The sequence below is a fragment of the Macaca nemestrina genome, chromosome 5 (genome assembly GCF_043159975.1).
Source record: "Macaca nemestrina isolate mMacNem1 chromosome 5, mMacNem.hap1, whole genome shotgun sequence".
Taxonomy (NCBI): Eukaryota; Metazoa; Chordata; class Mammalia; order Primates; family Cercopithecidae; genus Macaca; species Macaca nemestrina.
Window position 1 is genome coordinate 141,379,907 of NC_092129.1, and position 22,055 is coordinate 141,401,961.

General features: G+C 40.2%; 1 protein-coding gene, 1 non-coding gene and 1 pseudogene across 3 annotated transcripts in view; all 3 read left to right on the forward strand.

Moving 5' to 3' along the window:
• Positions 1 to 300: 300 nt before the first annotated feature.
• Positions 301 to 22,055, forward strand: part of LOC105489633 (triggering receptor expressed on myeloid cells 1) — a 46,899-nt gene continuing 25,144 nt past the window's right edge. Inside the window, exons 1-3 of one of the 2 annotated variants that reach the window (XM_011754600.3) lie at positions 301 to 516; positions 9,903 to 9,992; positions 18,748 to 18,849. The gene's annotated coding sequence lies outside the window, so the exon portion shown is untranslated. The remainder of the gene's footprint in view (positions 517 to 9,902; positions 9,993 to 18,747; positions 18,850 to 22,055) is intronic. The other variant, XM_011754599.3, reaches the window with a different exon arrangement.
• Positions 12,081 to 12,755, forward strand: LOC105489631 (large ribosomal subunit protein eL32-like; annotated as a pseudogene).
• LOC112428008 (U6 spliceosomal RNA) lies at positions 19,159 to 19,265 on the forward strand. The gene has a single exon (XR_003019838.1). It is a non-coding gene; the product is annotated as a U6 spliceosomal RNA (small nuclear RNA).

Consider the following 22,055-nt stretch of genomic DNA (forward strand, 5'->3'; position numbering starts at 1 on the left):
ATCTGAGTTCCCTCGAGCGTGTAGCATGCTGAGACGGTCAGTGGGCAGGCAGAATGCCCTCCTGGGACCCTTGTGGGCTCAGCTTCTTCCAGATTCTTCTTATGTCCTAAGTCTTGGGTCCAAGGAAAGAAGGTACAGGTATTCCCCGGAAGAGTAAACAGAATAGATTCTGGAAGCAATTGGGACTTCCCAGGGCTGTTTCCTCTAACCGGGCCACAGACTACTCCATTCCCTGACAGCGACTTCCGGTTTCACATTTCCTGGACTCCTCCCAGAGCCCTGTTCCCGCATAGCAATGAGCACCAGGCTCCACCTGGAAGAGGCAACCCTTCTCAGGATTGGGGACCACGGACTGATTGAGGACCTTCCTCTGGAGTTTCTATTCCTGGGGATTCAACCTGGGCTTCCCACAGGACTGAAGGCCCACTTACACAGTACTGCCTGCAGCCTTGCGGGGTCTGAGACTGGCTATTCGTGGAGGCCGAGAAACGTGGACTCCACCTTCATCGTCTGCTGGTAAGGGAGGACTCCCCTGTCACACAGCAAAGAGTAAGTCAGGAGGGCAAGAGAATAGAGTGTGGGAAGGTGTTCTGGCGACACTGCAGAGAAGAGGCAGGGAAGAATCAGAAACAACAGGTGGCTGAAGATGAGTGCACGCGTGTGCACGCTGGCGGCAATAGCAGCCTTTGGCCAGCAGGGGGCAGGGGCAGCCTGTCCATCACCCCGGAGCGTAATTAGACGGCTCAACTTGGCGGTGCACCCTTAGAGCCCCTCTGAAGTGCTACGCACGCAGCACCCTGGTTCTGCTTCCTGTCCTCCAGGACAGCGGCACGTGCAGTAGAAGGAGCGCTGGGCTGGGCGACCTGGGCTCCTGATGCCACAAATTCACTGGGGAGAACCTTAAGGGAATCAAAGGGGATAGTGGCAACCGCTTCACAAGCATATTGTGAAAATTAGATTAGTCATTCTCAGACTCCTCTGCACGCTGGGATCATCTAGGGAGCTTCAGAAATGCAGATGCCTGATGCCACCTCAGTGTGCCTAATTTAATTGATCCGGGTGTGGCCTGGGCTTTGGCATTTTAAAAAATATTCCTCAGGTAATTCTAAGGTGCAGAGAAGTTTGGGAATTCCAGGGTCAGATACTCCTGTGGCCAGCTACTGTAAACTCTTAAGTCACAAACGTGCTTTTACTCTTTTGCCTGAGGTCCCTTCTTTTCTACCTTATTTCCATATAATTGAAATTCGATCCCATCTCTCTATCTGATAGCTCATGTATAACCTCTTTAAAATGGAAAATGCAGATTTGTCTCACAGTCTGAACTCAAACCATTCAAACATTTATTCCCACGAACTGTAGAAAGTTTGCCCAAAATTCACGATCTGATTAAAAAAATCCACTATGACAAACGTTTGCAAACACCAAAGAAGACGGTCAAGGTGCAGTGAGTGCAAGAGAGAGTGGAGGGTCCCTGGCTGTGGCGCCTCTGCCGTTCCCCATTGGAAAGAGTTCTGGATTTCTCACTGTGTAGTTCTGTCAGGCACCTGGGGGCACGACAAACTCAGGTCTAATTTAGATAAAATTTTAGCTTTAACTCAGTATTCCATGGTTATTTACATCACACTCCATGGTTGTTACACTGTAGAAGGGAAATGTAATTTGTGTGCAATACCACGTGTGCTGCACACGAACTCATGAACTAACAAGACTGTTCAACGTTAAATAATGTGGTATTTGGCATTTGGGGGATTACTGTTGTGTGTACTTTTTGGAGCATGTTATAGAAGTGTGTAAGAGGTTGCAGTAATAAGTGGGGACGTTGGTTGGGGGTAGATGGCCTGGGAACACTTTACTGTGGTTCCTATGTGTGGTAATTAATTCAGGCTCACGCTAGCTGAACATCACCATATGCCACACACTGGCATAGACACAACCTTACCCCTAGAGGGTATATAGGTCTTTTTGACCTCAAACCAACTTTGGGAGTGTCCAAAAGGGTCCCTGGAATATCTCAAAAGAATTTATCTTCTCTTCCTATAAAAAGAGACATGTTAAACTAATGAGGCTTATTTGATATATTAAATTGCATGAGAAGCAATGCCAAATAATGGGTTATTGGGAGAACCCACCCCCAATATTTCATCGTAGGCTTTTTCTATTTTACATAAGTGTTGACCGGCTGAGAAATAAAGAGGAAGAGCACAAAGAGAGGAATTTTACAGCTGGGTGGCTGGGAGTGATGTAACATATTGGTAGGACCATGATGCCCACCTGACCTGCAAAACCACAAGTTTTTATTAAGGATTTCAAAAGGGGAGGGGCTGTAAAATCAGAGAATAGGTCACAAAGATCACATGCTTCAAAAGGCAAAAAGGAGAACAAAGATCACATGCTTCTGAGGAAAGAGGACAAGGGCAAAATCAGAAACTCCTGATAAGGGTCCAACAAAGATCACAAGGCAAAGGGCAAAGCAAAGATCACAAGGCAAAGGGCAAAAGCAGAATTACTGATAAGGGTCTGTGTTCAGCAGTGCACATGTTGTCTTGATAAACATCTTAAACAACAGAAAACAGGGTTTGAGAGCAGAGAACCGGTCTGACCTCAAATTTACTAGGGTGGGGTTTTTCCCACCCTAGTAAGCCTGAGGGTACTGCAGGAGACCAGGGCATATCTCAGTCCTTATCTCAACCACATAGAACAGACATTCCCAGAGCGACTGTTTATAGACCTCCCCTCAGGAATGAATTCCTTTCCCAGGGTCTTAATATTAATATTCCTTGCTAGGAAAAGAATTTAGCAATATCTCTCCTACTTGCATGTCCGTTTATAGGCTCTCTGCAAGCAGGAAAATATGGCTCTATTTTGCTGGACCCCGCAAGCAGTCAGACCTTATGGTTGTTTTCCCTTGTTCCCTGAAAATCGCTGTTATTCTGTTCTTTTTCAAGGTGCACTGATTTCATATTGTTCAAACACACATGTTTTACAATCAATTTGTACAGTTAACACAATTATAGTGGTCCTGAGGTAATGTACATCCTAGCTTACAAAGATAACAGGATTAAGAGATTAAAGTAAGACAGGTGTAAGAAATTATAAGAGTATTATTTGGGAACTGATAAATGTCCATGAAATCTTCACAATTTATGTTCCTCTGCCATGGCTCCAGCTGGTCCCTCCATTCAGAGTCCCTGACTTCCTGCAACAATGGGTGATGCTAAACCTTCTTTAAGTTATGTTTGTTATTGATGAGTGTTCCAGAAATTCTGTAAAATTCTTAGAAATCTGATATGTACTAGTATAATGTTATCATCCATAATTTTAATTATTATGTTAAAATGTTGTATGTTACCAAAGCAACGAAATTCCTTTGTCAGTTGCATGACACAGAATTGTGAGATTCATGACAAAGGCTGATGAGTACAGGTTTCTGATAACTTTAAGATCATACTATAAGGCTAGGTAAGAATTTCCAGACCTCTAATGGAAAAGCAATGTATTATAAATCTGCTAACCCAAGATCAAGCAAAACAAAAATTAATTATGTGAGACTAAATTAACTGATGAGAATAATTATAATTGTTATAACTTTTCATTTGAAACTTTACTGGTTCTTTAATGTCTTGCTTTCTAGATTTAGGAAAACTTTTTTCTATAACTTAAAACAATTTGGTAAAATATACTTTTGTAAATGAAAACATTTTTTTCTCCCTACCTGATCACCCCATAGTTTGGAAGCATTTATTGAATATTCTTATTTTCATGGCAATATACATGTTTGCATAGGTTCAATAAGAATCTTTTCTTATAACAAGACACAATTGGGTAAGTCCTTGACTTAGCCTCTTAGCCTAGAGAGGTTTTTAAAGGTCTAATCTGAGACTCCTTGTTACCAAATAATAAAAACAAATAATAAAATGAACAAATAACTAAAACTGACTTATACAAAGTCAATAAAGCCCCTTGGATATTACCAAAACTTTGACTAAAATGATGTATTTTAAAAATATGCATACATAGAATCACTTTTCTTGTTACACTTATGTAAATAATGAGATCAAGTTTAATAAGACTACTGATTTTGCACAAAAAGAAGAGTTAACCATGATTATTTTTGGAAAAATTTGGAATGACCATAAAAAAGATTGTATTTCAGTAGAAAACTATAGCACCCATCATCAATTCTGGTCTTTGTTATGTCCTTGTGAATTGGACTGAATCCTAAAATTTTCTAGAGTCATTAGAAACTAAAACTGCCTGTTTCCAAAGTCCTGCCAGCTGAAATTGGATGACTTCAAATTCAGAAAAATTACTACAGCAGCCCATGTATGGAAAATTTTCATGCCTGCTGCTATGTAGGTCACTTGGAGAATTCACTGGAACACCTGATGACATTACCAGAGACATTCAAACTGCAAGCCAGGAAAATCCATCAGGTTGCAATTGCCATCCTCATTCCACCACCAAAAATGCTTCACACTCAAATTTAGAAATCTTGACTGGCTGCTTTCTGGACTTAAAGACTAAGATCGTAATTTGTTCCTCATATTAACCTTTTTCTTTCTTTTGTTTTCATGGAATTCTACCTTGAATTCCCTTCAAGCAATACAATCTGAAATAAACAATTTAACCTCAGTAGTACTCCAAAATAGAAGTCCTTGATATCTTAGCAACTTAACAAGGAGGCTCTTATTTGTAAAAAAAAATATTGTTTCTATTAATAAATTTGAAATTGTTGAGCCCAATTTAAAGGATCTTAAGGAACAAATATGTCTTTTATCAGACAGGTGTCGCCTCCTCCACTGATTTATTTTATTGGTGAAATATTGGCTCCTGGGAATCTCTGTTCCAGGGAATTTAAAAATCCTTGGCTATTATTCTCTTTATAGGCATTTTGTTTACCATCCTAGTATATCTTATCCTGTCAAGGATTTCACTGCTTTCTGGAAGGCACTCACACATCAAATGACTGCCATCATCATTAATTAACTTGAAGAACTCAACAACCCTACCACTGAAGCCCATGATGCGGGTAATCATGCCATGTAACCTTATATCTCAATACAACTGTTGAGGATAACAGTACTGGAACTATTTCACTAGTGGTAACCGACAGGAATGCTATCACCTTCTTAGCTTGCTGAGAGGGTGACCAAAAGCGGGGGGATTGTTAAGGTAAATTAAAATGGAGACCAGACCTGAAGAATCCCAGAGAGGACAAAAGCAGTTACAATTTGTAAGTGACCTAAACCTTGCTTGATTTGCAAACATAAACAAACTTAACTTGAGCTATTTCTTGTGAATGCCTATATTTTAAGAAAAAAAAGCACAACTTAAGCTCAACCAATCAGAAGTTACTACTTATACAAACTTAGATAACAAGGGACCTTTCAACCTGATAGACCAAAAAAGGCAATTGTGTAACTGTAACCAATTAAATACTTTGCTTTACTTCTGTGTCTGTCTTATAAAAGTCTCCTCTTTGTGTTCTTCACTGGAGCTCCCAAACTATTTCTGGTTTGGAGCTGCTCAGTTCATAAACTGTTGATGCTTGAAAAAACAAAAAACCCACCAAAACTCTTTAAAATTTTACTGTGCCTCAGTTTATCTTTTTTAACAGTTCAAAAAAGATTAAAATAAATGATAATTATATTCTGTCCTGGAGAAGCAGGGAAAAGGTCATTCTTATGCATTGTTGGAGGGGAATAATTGATAGCCTTTTCTCGGAGAGCAGTGATGTAATGAATTAAAAGTCAGAACAAGAAAAACAAGCAAAAGCACATGTTTTGGAACCAGCAGTTCTAAGTTTTGTTTTGTTTTTTTTTCTCAGCAAGTGTTTTGTTGAGCATCTTTCTAAAACGTCATGCCTGTGGCCTTCTGTTGCCCTGTATGGATGCACTGCCTCCACCAGTTGGTGCACAGCTGTCTCTTCCCCATGATTCTGGGGCTTCTCTTTGTCTCTCCTACACCATTTTCCTGGTTCTTGGGTCTTTGTTTACTCCTTTATACTGGTGGAACCCATCCTTGAGTAACTACAGGAGAAAGGGGGAATGGAAAATACATTTGGACGATTTTTATATTTAAAAATGAGTGTTTTACCATGACAGTTTGACTGATATAAAATTCTGAGTTGGAAACAATTTGTCCTCAGGATTTCAAAGGCATTGCTCTGTTACCTTCTTGATCCCATTGTTGTTGAAAAGTCAGGAGCAATTATGATAACTATGGTAGTATGTGATCTGTTGTCTTCACTTTATCAACATTTTCTTTTTGTTCCCCGTGTCCTGGAATGTCTCAGGGATGAGCCTTGGAGTTTGTCTATTTCCATCCATTTGCTCCTCACAGTGAGTGGCATTTTCAATCTAGAAATTCACAGGAAAATTTATTGAATTAGTTCATGCATGATTTTCCCCTCTCTGTTTTCTATGTTCTCTCTTTCTAAAACTCCTTTTATTCAAGCATTCACCTCCTGGACAGTTGTCTTTTTCTTTTTTTCTTTTTCTCTCCCATTTCTCTGTTGTTCTCATTCTCTCTCTGCCTCCCTCTCCCCCTCCCTCTGCATCTCTCCTTCTCTTTTACTTTATTTTCTGGGGAGATTTCCTCAATTTTATATTTCAATCATTCCATTGAAGTTTTAATTCCTGCTATCATATGTATTTTTAAGTTTCCAAGGGTTGTTTTGGAAACAGCCCTTGGAAAAAAAGTTTTCTCTTTTTATTTATGGTTCATTGGGTGGTCTCTGTTTCTTCCCGGTTGCCTTCACTATTCTCTGTTTAGTTTCTTCTTTCTCTCTTTCACTTGAGAACTTTTTCTCAGGCCTGGTAACAAAATTCTAAAGATAATTGGATATGCTGTGAGCCCACAGTGGGGCTGGTGCCCTGGGAGCTTCACAGGAGGATGACTCCTTGGCCATTTGCTTAAGGAAGTGCCTTGTCAATATCATTCAGCCTTCTCTCTTGGGTTGCTCAGGATCCCCAGGAAAGACTCACCCCATCTCTTGTCTGGAGGAAGAAGATCTGGCTGCCAACTTTCTGGAATCCAAATAGGAGAAGAGGGCTGGGGTGTTTCTCAGCTTCTGGTACATGTTCTTCTCATAATCCCTTGGTTTTCAGGACGTTGTCACCATCCTCACCTATACCTATTGCCCACCCCTTCCCTACCACACCCAGAAGCCCACCCTTCTTTGCAACCTCTCTAAGGCATTCATTCCCAGTTGTCTGCCAAGGTCGGTCAAGGTCGCTCATCTGCAGAAAGTGGCAAGGGGATCTGGGTTCCTTGTTTATTCTTAAACAACTTTATAGTATTTCTTCTTAATTGGACTCCCCTAAACCACCCCCACTTTCTCAGCCATCTTGGCGATACTGTTGTGTAAATAAGATTTAACTTCTGCCTTCCTCAACTCTGATGAAAGGTTCTGTTTTCTCACTTCTAAGTCATTGCCCACTTACTTATATATTTTTTTCAGCTCCCCAAATTTTCTTGCTATTTTACCTTCTAGTTTCCATCATTCCTATGTTTCCTGCATTTCTTTATGCTCATTTTTGTGAATTTTAGGAGGGAACAGAAATAAAGGTGTATGTTCCATCTGCCATCTTTACCTGAGAATCTGAATGTTGATCTTAGATTACAGAATCTATGATCATAAATAAAATGGGCTGATCACCCATTATTCTCATTTGGTCCTCATGTGGTTTTGGTATCAATATTGTTCTAGCCACAGAAATTATATGAGCAGCTTTCCCCCTCTTTTCTATTTCCTGGAATATATTGTATGAATTAAGAAATATCTATACCTTGAAAATTCTTCTGTGCCTGAAGTTGCCCTCCCCTCACCTCTCTAGTGCCTGAGATGGTTATATGATTGGATATTGATTTTTGAATTGTTGTTGCTTTAATCAAGCTTTTAATCTCAACACCAATTTTAATATTTTATATCTTCCCAGAAATGTATCCATTTTAAGTTATTCAATATATTAGTGTACGATTATTCACAATATTATTATTGTGAAAATCTCTTTTGGATGTCCGGGTATTTCTCATTTGTTCTCTTTTCTTTTTTTCTTTTGAGACAGAGTCTTGCTCTGTCACCCAGGCTGGAGTGCAGTGGCGCGATCTTGGCTCACTGCAACCTCCTCTGTCTCCTGGGTTCAAGCGATTCTCCCACTTCAGCCTCTGAGTAGCTGGGATTGCAGGCGTGTGTCACCACACCTGCCTGATTTTTTGTGTTTTTAGTAGATACAGGGTTTCACCATGTTGGCCAGGCTGATCTCAAATTTCTGACCTCAAGTGATCCACCCACCTCGTCCTCCCAAAGTGCTGGGATTACAGGCGTGAGCCAATGTGCCTGACCTGTTCTCTTTGTTTTCTCTTTGCACTTTTAAACTTTTCTCTCGATTAGTCTTGCTACAGGTTTGTATATCTTGTTCTTTTTTTTTTTTCCAAGAGCAGTATTTTATTTTGTTTCTTCTTCACTCCCTCTTCTCTCTTTCACACATATATTTCTCTATTTATTTGATTTCTACCTATCTTAACTAGGATAATCTTAGCTCCTTTAACAGTATAGTTCCAAATCTCAGACAGTAAACGTTGATTTCTTACTCATCTAATGAGTGGTGACTCCGCAGGACCATTCAGGGGCCCAGGCTTTCTGTCCTGTGGCTCTGCTGTCCTCCAGGTCTTCAGAGTTCTTTGCCTCCAGGAGTGGATGAGAAAAGAGGAAGTATGGCACATGGGAGTGTTTATAGGCCAGGTCTGGAACAGGTCTGGAACAGTGCCCATCACTTCTGCCTTCACTGCATGGGCTAAGATGGGGTCTACCTGAATGTCTAGGAAGAGAAGAAAATAGGTATTTGTGAGCACCTTGTGGCTCTGCCTCTCTGCCTTCATTTCTGTCTTTTCTGATTCTTGGCTGCAAAGCTGCACATGTGCTGCGCAGGACTCAGGGAGGCTGAGTAGGAGGAGCTACAGGCAGGTGCTGCCCATGTCAGCAAGGTAAGTTGAGCAACAATGCGCCTGACAGACCCTTGCACCTACACCAACCTTCAGAACATCACACCTGCCGCTTCACCTCTGCCTTCCAAATCTCATGCAAGTTTCTCTTGCAAACCCAATACAGAGCCATAGAGGGAAGTGGGTCCTCAGAAATGCAGTACCAGCTTATCTAAGTTGCTGTAGCACAAACCCTGTGCACCTTCTCTTTCTCCACCACCCTTTCCCTCTGTAGCAGTTGTCCCCATGTGATGTATGGCTCACTTTTTTGTCTCCATCCCTCCATGAGAATGGAAGCTTTATGAGGACAGGGACTTTGTTTACCTTGTATTCTCATATCCCCAGTCCTAGAACAGTGCTTGATGTATAGCAGTAGGTAATAAGTATTTCCTAAACTGGAATTAATTGAGTATTTATTTAGTGTGTACCAGGCTCTGCTGTAAGTGCTTTGAAAGGGTTAGTTCATTTAATCTTCAAAACACCCGATGAGGGAGCCACTAAACATTTACAGCTGAGAAATGGAGACTTAGAGAAGCTTTGTAAATCACTCAACTCAGGGAGCTCATAAGAGGCTGAGTTGGATTATAAATGCAAGTGAGGGACACCACAGCAATAGCACTGTGATTTAGGTGTCATGAATACTATAGTAGAAGTGTAAATGAATCTATATATTTCTTTCCTCATTTTATTCATTTATTTTTAATACAGCCATGTCATACAGAAAATAATATATTTTTTTGAGACAGGGTCTTGCTTTGTTGCCCAGGCTGGAGTGCAGTGGCACAATCACAACTTGCTGCAGCCTTGACTTTCTGGGTTCAGCTGATCCTCCCACCTCAGCCTCCTGAGTAGCTGGGACTACAGGCATGTGTCACCATGCTTGACTAATTTTAATTTTTTTTTTTTTTTTTTTGTAGATGGAGTCTCCTTATGTTGCCCAGGCTGGCCTCAAATTCCTGAGCTCAAGTGATCCTCCAGCCTCGGCCTCCCAAAGTGCTGGGATACAGGTATGAGTCACTGTACCTGGCCCAGAAAATAATTGTTTTAACCCAAAAAAAGGCTAGACCACTCAACAAGGGTTAATTAAGTCTGATAACTTGCATATGTTATACTAAAAGTTGGATAAGTACTTAGTGTAAGTAGAAAAATAAGTATAAACTAGTTCAAAATTTATCTGTGGGCACTCCTTAAAATTATATCCAACAGAAAAAGATACCCAAGGATTTGAAAAAATCTTTAGAAGAGCTATACCCATAGTATTTTGTATGAAACCATTCCACTTGGCAAATACGTTTCCCAGAAACATTTCTCAATAGGCAAACTGATCCTGAAGGGAATGGGAAGCTGACTTTGGCTAAACTGCTCTGCTCTGGTGAGCCCTCTAGAGGCCATGTGACTCCCAGGCCAGAATACTGGGTTCTGCTGCTTCCCCCCACCCCTCCTGGGACTGGAGGTGCCTGAGAAAAGGAGAGTCCAAGGGTCTTGGAAGTTGGCCTGGAGAGCTCATATTCTATCCTGCGAAGGTGGCTTGACTTTGTGGGACACTCACCGAGGCGGAGCTGAGCCTCTAGGATGGCTGTGACCTTCTTAAGGGTCCGTCTTCCCAGTGACCAGAGAGCACAGCCTGTCAGAGGCACTGCCTGCAGGTCCTGGAGACCACTGACAGATCCTTTATTGGCTTCCCTGGTCTGTTGTTGTCAAGAACCCTGGAGATTACCAACCTGCTGCCCCAGGACCTCCAGCATGTTCTTGGGGAGCTCACATACATCCCTCTCTCGTTGAGAATGGTTTTATTCCTTCTGTTTCACAGAGGACCCCACAAACTCAGCCCACTCACTGTGGACTTTAATCAATATTATGTTTGGAGCATTGAGGGTAAGAATATTCAGACACACATATACACACACACGCTCACCCCCACACACACGCACACATAGGTACACAAATGCACATGCACACCTGTGAGCTATACACGAAGGCACATTCGTGCACACACACAAAAATCTCAGCTTCATTTAGGAACATATAATACTGCTTATGTCCTTTGGTTTTTCTCCTGTCATATTTTCTTCCATTTCCATTTCTACATGTAGAGTTGAATCACACAACAGAACAAACATGTGTGACCGACCTTTGCATGTTTGAGGCTGCAAGGCTGGAATGGATAGAGCATTTTCCAAAATCTTGACAGTTTTTTACTGTTTTGTAGGTCCCATGCTATTTTCTTAGAAGAGCATAAGAAGTCATAAGGTTGAGTGCTGGGTGGGTCAGTCCATGGAGAAAGAACGCCATGCTGAGATAGAAACTTATTTTGGAGTCAGTGAGGTGTTATGGTAACTTGATTAAAGTTAAATGCATGTAAAAAAATAGGATTTCCAGCTCCCAGTCTGGCATGTAAGGAGCTTGAAAATTGTCACTGCATCCTAACAAGTAAAAGTTGACCAAGCTGAAAAATCAATAACTCCAGAGGCCCCATAGCCTGCCCCTTCCCATCAAGCCTGCAGTTTTCCTCTGACTCTGTTCCTGCTTCCTGATCTTCCTCTTTCCTGCTCTGTCTCTGTCCTTTTCTTTCAGCCCAGGGGTCCGTGAACAAGGACAATAAGAGGAAATTTGTCTTTCTATGGCCAGTGATCAATACTCTGGTCACTCTCTCCTGTGTCCTCAGGGTGCCTGGTGACAATTCAGAGATCTCTCTGAGAAGGCCAATCACAACAATGTCTCAGAGTATTCCTAACCCTTAACTCAGAATGGATTTGGTGGTGGGGGCTCTGGAAAGTCCTGGGTAGTCAGTCCTCAGTCCTGGGAGCAGTAGAAGCTTCTGAAATCAAATGGTCTCTGAGCATGACTTGCTTGGACAGCTGTGAAACACGGAGCAAAACAATTAGGAGCATATTGAGGGGAATTCTTAGTGCACGCTCTAGAAGGATGGAAGTAACTGATGATGAGTGAAGCAGTGTCTCCAAGCCTGGGAAGACCAGTAGACAACTGCTTTGATATTCTTTCAGGTGTCCTACCGTCTAAAGGAAAAAAGAGAGAAGAGGCCCTGGTCCTACTCCCACCACCACTGGATGTAAATTTAAGGCTTGGTCATTCTTCTAGACTTTGAGGCATGGCTTCCTGAGATGTGGATTCCTCAGATGAACAGCATTTCATAAAACATGTCACATTGCTGACATAGGCCAAATTTTTATTTTACCAAGAAAGAATTACTTTCATCTTCTATGACTACTGTTTTTCCTAAAAGAAAAGGCATATTTAAATTGTGAACATTGCCTTGGATCATTAGTGGAAGAACCACATCTTGCCCCTCTCGCTTCCTCAGTGCTGCCTATGGAGGTGGCAACCATCTCTTCCTCGGCATCATGGCCGCCCTCAGGCCCCTTGTGAAGACCAAGATCATCAAAAAGAGAAGCAAGAGGTTCATATGGCACCAGTCTGACTGATATGTCAAAATTAAGCATAACTGGTGGAAACCCGGAGGTACTGACAATAGGGTTCGTAGAAGGTTCAAGGGCCAGATCTTGATGCCCAACATTGGTTACGGGAGCAACAAAAAAACAAAGCACATGCTGCCCAGTGGCTTCCGGAAGTTCCTGGTGCACAACGTCAAGGAGCTGGAAGTGCTGCTGATGTGCAACAAATCTTTCTGTGCTGAGATTGCTCACAGTGTTTCCTCCAAGAACCGCAAAGCCATCGTGCAAAGAGCTGCCCAGCTGGCCATCAGAGTCACCAACCCCAATGCCAAGCTGTGCAGCGAAGACAATGAGTAAACAGTTCATGTGCACGTTTTGTATTTAAATAAAGCTGTAAAAACTGGGGTGGCGGGGGGGAAGAACCACATCTTGAGCTGGAGGAAACCTGAGGCCCTGAGAACTTCATGGAGCATGGACCCCATTCATTCCTAAACAACACACCTCTGGATTTTTACTTGAAGCAGTTCTAAGCCCTGTTATTTGGAGTTTTTCTGTTCTTTATAGATGAACCTAACCCTAATACAACTCTCACTATTCAGAGTTTTGCCAGGTATACAATTTTAGTTTAACAGTGATTTTTCCTAAGCATTTTGGTGATATGATATCATCACCTTCTGGCTTGTGTTGTTTCAGTTGACAAGTCTGCTATTTAAATTTCTTCATACATGATTGGCTGCTTCCTTTTTGGTTTGTATTCTACAGCTTCTCCACAATATGCCACCATGAGGATTTTTGTTTTATGCTTATATTGCTTGGTTTATGATGATCTATATTTGTGGCTTAATGACTTTTCAAACCTCTGGAAAATTCTCAGCCACTACATCATCACATACTACCTCTGAAGTTCAGTTTATGTCCCAGATGTAGGAAGCTCAAATGATTGCAGCTCCCATTCGCACAGGAAGACAAAGCCAGGTAAACTGCAAAGCCATAGCTTTTCCTGACCCTATTAGAGAGCTGCAGTTGCAAGGCACCCAAATCATCTAGAATCCAAGGCCACTCCAAAGAGAGTTGGGATGTGAGCACCAGCTCACCTGTCTCACAGAAAAGTGGAAGAGATGTGGAATACCAAACGAGTGGGTAAGAACAATTCAGCTAAGGCTTTAACAAATTGTTAAAGGTCAGGTGCAGGCTAGCATGACTGTATAGTACTTCTGGGATCCTAGGACACAAAAGGAGTGATCACAGTCACTTTTAATCTCTTTCCTGGGGACCTCCACCAGGTGCTCATGAGAAAGACTGAAGGTGGAGTGAGCAATGAGAGATGGTCCCTCAGTGGTGAAAACATGGAGAAAGAGAGTGGAAAAATAGGCTCTTATCCTCTATTAAACAAAAGCATCAAACCACTAAGGTAGGGGGAACAAGCCCTGTCACTTCCAGAGAGGAGGTGAAGACCCACTGAAGCTAAGGAAGCGGCGAGGAGAAAACTTTCTTGTTGCTGGAACGCAAATGTGATGACTGGAGCTCCAGCAGTCATTTTGGAAGTCATGAACTGAGACGGTGGAACAAACAGAAGGAGCCAAAGTCCCTGATGGTGCGATGCCAGCCCTGAGGAGCCTATCACTGAACTTTTAAGTGAGAGGTAACAAACTACTCTTTTGCTTAAACCACTTTTACTGCAGTTTTCTGTTATACCAGCCTGCTAATTCTAACGGAATCAGAACAAGTCCTACTACCCATTTACAGAGGAATCTCACATCCTTGGGGCTTCCCCAGATCATAAACCCTGTATGTCCACCAAGATTCAGGTGGGCAGGAATGCAACCTTGGGTTTCTGTGGGAAGAGCTCCTTGCAAACTCCAACTGCTGTTTAAAAAAGAAGAAAAAGGAAATTCTTTTAGGCTTAAATTATTTTGGTGTGGAAGGTATTCCAAGGGTAAAATTTTTGAATATTGAGATCTGAGCGTAAGGTGTCTAAAAACTACTGTCCCCTAGGCCTTACTTAAGAAATTATAGGCGCGAAATCAGAGATAAACCAGGTGAATTGCTCCCTCTGGTGGTGACTTTGGATTTATAAAAGGTTGGCGACTGAGCGTTTTGCTGGTTAGTTTTGTTTTAGGACCAAAAAAAAAAAAAAAAATCTGAGTTCGGAAATTTTAAAACTAATTTTTTGTTTACTTTTGTCTTTAAAAAGTAACCTTGTGTAGGCCGGGCGTGGTGGCTCACACCTGTAATCCCAGCACTTTGGAATGCTGAGGCGGGTGGAACGCTTGAGGTCAGGAGTTTGAAGACCAGCCTGACCTCATGATGAAACCCCGTCTCTACTAAAAACACACAAAAAATTAGCCGGGTGTGATGGCGAGAGCCTGTAATCCCAGCTACTCACAGGAGGCTGAGGCACGAGAATCACCTGAGCCAAAAAGGCAGAGGTTGCCGGGAGCTGAGACCTTGCTATTGCACTCCAGCCTGGGCGACAGAGCGAGACTCTGTCTCAAAAAAGAAAAAAAAAAAAAAAAAAAAAAGCAACTTTGTGTTTCTTTCTTTCTTTCTTTTTTTTTTTTATAATAGTGCACTTACTGTGGAATGAATGGCATTTCCGCCTACAAAACTTAAATGGCTAAGGGTTTATGATATAATTATTTCATAGTTTCGAATTACCACGATTAAACTGATTATTATATAAGTAGCTGATGTCTGTATAATTGGGTATGTTGGCTGGGCGCGATGGCTCACGCCTGTAATCCCAGCACTTTGGGAGGCCGAGGCGGGTGGATCACATGAGGTCAGGAGTTGGAGAACATCCTGGCCAACATGGTGAAACCACGTTTCTACTAAAGATACAAAAATTAGCTGGGCGTGGTGGTACATGGCTGTAATCTCAGCTACTTGGGAGGCTGAGGAAGGAGAATTGCTTGAACCCTGGAGGCGGAGGTTGCAGTGAGACAAGATTGTGTCCAGCCTGGGTGACAGAATGAGCCTTGGTCTAAAAAAAAAAAAATAGAAATAAAAAATAAAATAAAATAAAATAGGGTCTTCTAATCCATATAAAATTGAAAATTGTGTGGACCTAGTGTAATCATTATGCATGGCCTGGTAAAGTTTTTTGCTCTGTCGCCCAGGCTGGAGTGCAGTGGCCGGATCTCAGCTCACTGCAAGCTCCGCCTCCCGGGTTCGGGCCATTCTCCTGTCTCAGCCTCCTGAGTAGCTGGGACTACAGGCGCCCGCCACCTCGCCCGGCTAGTTTTTTGTATTTTTTAGTAGAGACGGGGTTTCACCGTGTTAGCCAGGATGGTCTCGATCTCCTGACCTAGTGATCCGCCCGTCTCGGCCTCCCAAAGTGCTGGGATTACAGGCTTGAGCCACCGCGCCCGGCCGGCCTGGTAAAGTTTTAAACGCATAATATTTCTATAAGTCTTAACATACTCAAATCAATTGTTGATAATAATCTAGTCGTACTTTACGATATTATTAGTAAACTTTTTGGACTTTGGGATAAGAAATACTTCTATCTAAATATTTTTGAGAAACTGTAGCTCATCAAAATGGATGTAGCTAAAAAAACAATACTAGAATATATTAGGGACTAAATCTAAGTTAAAGATCTAATATCTATCATACATACATGCATATATAAAACACATATGTGATTTCAACCAATGGAATAAAGAAGGAAGAGAATTTTAGATAAAACTTCGAAAATTTGTTCTTGTCTGTACTCTCGCTTTCATTTATCACATGAAATTCTCTCTAAAGTTATTAGATACCCTCCCTAATCTCTTCCTGAGGCTAGAACAGAAATTTATTTTTTCAGTGTACAGGTATATTGTTAAGGTAATACTAACAGGGAGAATACTCTGGATAAATACAATGTAAAATAAATGCCAAGATATTTGGGCTAAGAATGAAAAAGAATATGCATAGTTCTCATACCATTCCTGTGCGTTTCATACCTTTGAATTTATTCATACCTATGAAACAAATCTATTGTGGGCATTATCTTATCAAACATTTGAACAAGATTTAATTATTGTGCTTGTTAGACGGGGCTAGATTGTGCTGCAAGAATAACCTTCCCCCTCACTCCTCACCCTATCTCAATGGCTTAGGCCAACAAAAATTTACTTCTCACTTATACCTCAATTCTGATGCAAATGGACCACTAAAGCTCTGCTCATCAAAGACACTTTGGGATCCCACTGATAGAAACTTCTAAAGCCACTGTAGAGAAAAAGGAAACACAGGGCATTCTGTGATGTTTCTTAAAGCCTTGATCTAAGTGATGTGTATTTCTGCTCAGAATTTCACTGACCAAAGCAAATCCTAAGGCCATACCTACCTGCAAAGGGTGCAAGGCAATGGAAAGAAATGGGCAGGAATGAGGAGTGACTGAAGATTTGTGAACAGCCCTAAAGTTATCATATTTTCATCAAAAGTATAATCAAAATATAGGATGGCAAGATAATATAAGACATACTGTTAAAAAAATTTTTTTTAAATGCTTTTAACAAACGAGAAAAAAGCTCATGAAAGGGGGAAATCTAATTATTTTCATATCAAGACACAATAGAAAATGACAGAGTAAAGTTAAAGTTGAATTGGATACAACTGAAAGTGCACTTGAAGATTGTATGTGCTATTTTTTGGTTTGGTTTTGTTTGGTCTTTGCCATTAACTTGAATACCAATTTGCAGTTGTGTCAAAGTTAATAACAAACAATTTTGAAAGTTCACTTATAAATTTCTGCTATATTCCACTTACATTACTAGAATTTCTATTGCTATGAATAGTGAATGCAAAATGAGTTTGTTCAGTGGAGATTCCTGCTTATTAACATGCATTGAGTCATCACTTCAGGTGGACCTGATGTGAAGTGAGAGACCTGAAGTGACATGAAAGGCTTACAGAGTACACTGCTCACTATTCCCCACTCAGTTCATAATCTGGACTTGCAAAGCCAACTTCACTATCTTTCAGTGGCAAAATGCTACTAGGAAGTAAGGACTAGTCACACAAAGCAAGTAAGATTAGTTAGCTAATAGAGCATGAATGCTCCTGAATGAAAAATCACCAAACATGGGAAGAGTTCATATAACCAAAATGAAATTTTAAATTATTATAAGAAGTGAAGTGTTGGAGCCAGCTTGCACTGGCTCACAAAAATTGTTTGCAAGCCTCTCTTTCCAACTCCACATCCAGTGGTGCCATGTTGCTAGCTTGAAATCAACCACGTGAGAGTATTTACACCACAGAAATTGACAGTCACTACAAATCAGGGAACCTTTTAAAGAGCTGGTTATTAAACATTTACCTTAAACATTCGTTGAATAGGAATGACTCAAGAATAATGGTTATTGGCCACTTGTATATCTTCTTTGGGAAACCCATTTTCAAATGAGGTTATTTGTCTTTTTATTGTTGGTTGGTTAGAGTTCTTTTCATATTTTGGATACCAGACCTTTATCAGATATATGACTTGTAAATACTTTCTTTTATTCTTTGGGTTGTCCTTTTACTCTCATGATGGTAAAATTTTGCAGCATAAAAGTTTTTAATTTTGATTAAGTCCAATTTATCTTTTTCTTTCTTTGGTTACTTTAGGTGTCATATCTAAGAAACTGTTGCTTAATCCAAGGTTACAAAGATTTATTCCTGTATTTTTTTGTCCTAGAGTTTTATAGTTTTAGCTTTTACATTAGATCTTTGATCTATTTTGAGTTAATTTTATATATGGTGTGAGGTAGGTGTCTAAGTTTAGTCACATGTTCACATGTAGTTGTCCTAAACCAACTGTTGAAAGACTATCCTTTCCCCATTGAATTATTGTGGCACCCCTATCAAAAATTAGTCGACTATAAATGTATAGGCTTATTTCTGGACCATAAATTCTATTCCATTGATTTATATTTTTATATTTATGCCAGTGCATGTTGTCAGTCTCTACAGAAAGTGAATTTTGATAGGAATTGCATTTAATCTGTAGATCAAGTTGGGGAATATTGTCATTTAAGCAATATTAAGTCTTACAATCCATGAACAAGGAGTGTTTTTCAATTTATTCAGTTATTTTAAAAATTTCTTTCACCAATCTTTTTAAAAATTTATAAAGGTAAATAATTTATTTGGCTTATAGTTCTGGGGATGAAAAGTCCAAGACAAAGGGGGCACATCAGATCATGGCTTTCTTTTGGAATCATCCCATGGCAGAAGGAGGAAGGGTTGGAAGGAACCAACCTATCCAGAGGAAGAGATAACCAAATCCATCTGTATTAGTTCATTGTCACATTGCTATAAAGATTGGAGACTGGGTAATTTATGGAGAAAAGAGATTTAATTGGCTCTGGTTCTGCAGGCTGAACAGGAGGCATGTCTGGGGAGGCCTCTGGAAACTTACAATCGTGGCAGAAGGGTGAAGGAGAAACAAGCACGTCTTCGCACGGCAGCAGGAGACAGAGTGAGTGAGACGGGAAGTGCCACACACACTTTTAAACCATCATATTTCATGAGAACTCACTCACCAACATGAGAACAGCCAAGGGGAAATCCTCTGCCATGATCCAACCATCTTCCACCAGGTCCCTCCCCCAACATTGGGAATTACAATTCAACATGAGATTTGAGTGGGGACACAGAGCCAAATCATATCACCATCCTTTTGTCAGGAACCCATTCCTGCAATAACTAATCCAGTTCCCCAATACCAGCATTAATCCATTCATAAGGGAAGATCCCCATGACCTAATAACCTCACCTTAATAGTCTTATGCTCACTTTGGCAGCACGTATACTAAAATTGGAATGATACAGAGAAGAATAGCATTGCCCCTTTGCAAGGATGACATGCAAATTCATGAAGCATTATATATATAATATATATGTTTTTAAACTGTAAGGATTTAATTTTATTTCCTTAAAAAGTAACTTTTATTTAGGTTCAGAAATACATGTGCAGGTTTGTTATATAGGTAAATTGCATGCCACAGGAATTTGGCATACAGATTATTTCATCACCCTGGTAATAAGCACAGTACCCAGGTATCTGTTATTCCCTTCTTTGTGTCCATATGTACTCAATGTTTAGTTCTCACTTATTAGTAAGAACATGAGGTATTTGGTTTTCTGTTTTTCCATTAGTTCATTTAGCATGATGGGCTCCAGCTCCATCCATGTTGCTACAAAGGACATCATCTTGTTCTTTTTATGGCTGCATAGTATTCCATGATGTGTATACACGACATTTTCTTTATCTAGTCTATCATTGATGGACATTTGCATTGATTCCATGTCTTTGCTATTGTGAATAGTGCTTCAGTGAACATATGTGTGCATGCATCTTTATGGTAGAGCGATTTATATTTTTAGGGGCTTATACTGAATAATGGGATCCCTGAGTTGAATGGTAGTTCTATTTTAAGTTCTTTGAGAAATCACCAAACCATTTTCCACAGCGGTTGAACTAACTTACATTCCCACCAGCAGTTTATAAGCATTCTCTTTTCTCTGCAACCTCTCCAGCATCTTTTATTTTTTGAGTTTTTAATAATAGCCATTCTGACTAGTGTGAGATGGTGTCTCACTGTGGTTTTGATTTGCATTGCTCTAATGATTAGTGATGTTGAGTATTTTTTCATATGCTTGTTGGTTATGTGTATGTCTTCTTTTGAAAATTGATTGTTCATATCCTTTGCCCACTTTTTTGTGGGGCTGTTTGTTTTTTGCTTGTAAATTTGTTTAAGTTCCTTATAGATTCTGGATATTAAATCTTTGTCAGACACATGGCTTGCACATATTTTCTCACATTCTGTAGGTTGTCTATTTATTCTGTTGATAGTTTCTTTTGCTGGGCAGAAGCTCTTTAGTTTAATGAGGTCCCATTTGTCAATTTTTGTTTTTGTTGCAATTGCTTGTGGCATTTTTGCCATGAAAATGCTGGATCTTTGCTGGGTCCTATATTGAGAATGTTATTTCCAAGTTTATCTTCAGGGTTTTTGTAATTTTAGGTTTTACACTTAAGTCTTTAATCCGTCTTGAGTTGATTTTTTGGTATATGGTGTAAGGGAGGCAGCTCAGTTTCAGTCTTCTGCATATGGCTAGCCAATTACCTCAGCATCACTTATTGAATAAATAAGTGGTGCAATAAATGATGCTAGGGTAATTGGCTAGCCAAATGGATTTTTCCCATTGCTTGTTTTTATCGACTTTGTCAAGGATCAGTTGGTTGTAGGTATGTGGCTTTATTTCTGGGCTCTGTATTTTCCATTTGTCTATGTGTCTGTTTTTGTACCAGCACCATGCTGTTTTGGTTACTGTAGCCTTGTGGTATAGTTCAAAGTTGGGTAATGTGATGCCTCCAACTTTAATCTTTTTGCTTAAGATTGTCTTGGCTATTCAAGCTTTTTGGTTCTATGTGGATTTAAAAATGGTTTTTTCTAATTCTGTGAGAAATGTTATTGGTAGTTTGGTGGGGATAACATTGAATCTGTAAGTTGCTTTGGGTAGTGTGGCCATTTTGACAATATTGACTCTTCCTATTCACAAACATGGAATGTTTCTCCATTTGTTCGTGTCGTCTCTGATTTATTTGAGCAGCATTTTGTAATTCTTTTGTGGAGATCTTTCACTTCCCTGGATAGCTGTATTCCTAGGTATTTCGTTCCTTTTGTGGCTATTGTCAATGGGATTGTGTCCTTGATTTGGCGCTTAGCTTGGAAATTGTTGGTACATAGAAATGATACTGATTTTTGCACATTGATTTTGTGTCCTGAAACTTTGTTAAAGTTGTTTATCAGATCAAAGTGCTTTGGGGCAGAGACAATAGTTTTTTCTAGGCATAGAATCATATAATCTGTGAAGAGAAATAGTTTGACTTCCTTTATTCCTGTTTGGATGACTTTTATTTCTTTCTTTTGCCTGATTATTTTGGTTAGGACTTCCAGTACTATGTTAAATAGAAGTGGTGAGAGAGGGCATCCGTATCTTTTTCTGGTTCTCCAGGGGAATGCTTCAAGCTTTTGCCCATTCAGTATGATGTTAGCTGTGAGTTTGTCATAGATGGTCCTTATTATTTTGAGGTATTCCTTCAATGCTGAGTTTGTTGAGGGTTTTTACCATAAAGCAATGCTGAATTTTATCAAAATTCTGCATCTAGTGAGAGGATCATGTGTTTTTTTTTTTTAGTTCTATGTATGTGATGAATCACATTTATTGACTTGCATATATTGAATCAACATTACATCCCAGGGTTGAAGCCTGCTTGTTCATGGTAGATTAGCTTTTGGATGTGCTGCTGGATTTGGTTTACTAATATGTTGTTGAGGATTTTTGAATCTATGTTTGTCAAGGATGTTGGCCTGAAGCTTTCTTTTTTTGTTGTGTCTTTGCCAGCTTTTGGTATCAGGATGATGCTGGCCTCATAGTATGAGTTAGGGAGGAGTCCCTACTCAACTTTTTGAAATAGTTTCAATAGGAATGGTACCAACTCTTCTTTATATTAATACACCTCTTAGAATTTGTCTGTGAATCCATCTGGTCCTGGGCTTTTTCTGGTTGGTAGGCCTTTTGTTACTGATTCAATTTAGGAATATATTATTCTGTTCAAGAATTCAATTTCTTCCCAGTTCAGTGTTGGGAGGTTGTATGTTTCCAGGAATGTATTCATTT